Raw genomic sequence first — 1,980 nt, 5'->3', positions numbered from 1 at the left:
AAATTCCTTCTCTAGTCCATCATCGACTCAACAGACGGCATTTCTTCGGGCTGCCTTTAATAGCTCCAGAAATTAAATTAGCGAAAAATGGAGAAGGCCCGTAATGTGAAAAGTCATCTCTGGCTTCAGGAACCTGGTGAATTTCCACCCGCAGAAGTAACGCTCTATGAAAAGAAGCTGGAAATGAGTTTCTGCCGTAAAATGAAAACGCATATCCGTCACCCGCTTGGCTGTGGGGCCAAGCGCTGGGGGCTGGGCCAGGGCTGCTGGGAGGGACCTGCCTCTCAGGACGAGCTCAGGGGGGGCCTGTCCCCTGCCGTGAAGACGAAGTGCTAGGGCAGCGAGGGGTGGCCGCACGGCCCCCGGCCTGCGTGTGGCGTCACCCCCACCCACCCGGAGGTAGAGGAAAGGGGAGAACCACGCTTTGCAGCCACACTGCGTACCGGGCACGCAGAGACACACTATGAGTCAGGCGCAGACATCTCCAGAGGGCAAGATGAAAAAACGGGGCCCAGGTTCTGTCCGAGTGACACCCTCCTCGGGTTACAAGCTGGGAGGGGCCCCCAGGTTTGTGGCCTCAGATCTCAGGCCCAGGCACCTTCTCCACCCAAGGACCCCACCCCCACGGGGCCAGGGGCCTGGGCTCACGCCAAGCTGAGACCGCACAGGCCAGAGCCTCTCAGAGCCAGCGCCTCTTCCGACCGGAGCCCAGTGTCGCCCTCCAACAGTGGTGGCCACTGGCCCCTGCCCCTCCCCCGCCATCACACCGTGGGACGTGGAAAACTCTCAGCTCGCTGACACCACCATCATCCTGACGTCTGGTCACACGGTGATGCCGGCCACTGCCCGGAGGCCCTTCCCGCGAAGCACGTCTCCACTGACGGTCTCGGTGACCACGGTTGTTTGGACCCAGGCAGACTTATGATGACATCCCCCACCCTAAGTCCCCTCCAGCGAACTGTCCCTCAAGTGTCCCAGCTGTGCTGGGCAAACCCCAGATTCCCGTGCGAAGAATCCGATGTGCTCGTGACAGGGTCCGGCTCGGGGCCCCGCCCTGGTGCTGCCACTGTGAGTGTGTCAGGGGGTCACTCGGAAACCCTATTCTATTTATCACACTTCCATTCAGATTTTGTTCACCCAGCTAGGGCGCGATTTCGCTGCTACGCATCTAACGGGTTCATGTTTAAAACGGGGCTGAGACGCCCCCTGCGCCTGCCCAGGGCGCACGCCCTGCCTGGTGAACCGGGCCTGCACGCAGCTCACGGCGGGTGGGGAAACCAGGCGGCCAGGTGCAGCTGCCCGCCCGGCCGGGTCTCCGCTGCCAGGCCCCGGAGGAGCCGGGTCTTCCTCCTCTGCCTCCGACCTTGCTGGAGTCAGCAGAGGACACAAGTCTGTCACACGCCCTGACGCTGTGGGGGTGACAGAAGCAAGCTCCAGAGGCTTCCACGTGGGGTCTCGGCCCTTCTGGCCCTCTCTCGAGGGGTCTTGTGCATGTGGGGTGCTTTCCCGGGTTAGGAGAATCAGGAGAGAGGGATCTCTCGGTGGCCGTCACAGTGGGGGGCTCTGAGTGGCAGGAAGTAACGCAGCACTCGCCCTGGACCGAGACTGCGGGAGGGGTCGGCCGGGGCCTGGGCTCTGAAGAACGTTTGTTCAAACGCCCCTCAAATCTGGTCTGAACATGGCAGCTTCTTCTAAGGACCCCTCCGGCGAAGCAGCACCCAGACGCCCGCCACCCAGCTGCAAACCGGGGGAGATCTGTCATCACCCACCTCACCCTACACTCCCTGCCTCCTTCCCCGCCTGCCCCGCCGAGAAGTCTGGGGAGCCAGCCACCTGGGTTCGGGGCACCCGCTGGCCTCTCACCGTGCCTCCGCCCCCCGGGACGGCTGTGGCCCCCACGCCCCAGACACGGCAGAGGCGGGTCAGAGTTCATCGTCCAAGCCCAGCGACCTCGTCCGAATCCTCGCCCCTCCGCGTCCG

Source organism: Pteropus vampyrus, unplaced genomic scaffold (genome assembly GCF_000151845.1).
Source record: "Pteropus vampyrus isolate Shadow unplaced genomic scaffold, Pvam_2.0 Scaffold289, whole genome shotgun sequence".
Taxonomy (NCBI): domain Eukaryota; kingdom Metazoa; phylum Chordata; class Mammalia; order Chiroptera; family Pteropodidae; genus Pteropus; species Pteropus vampyrus.
The sequence above is the reverse complement of the archived record's forward strand: the minus strand, read 5'-3'. Positions refer to the sequence as shown.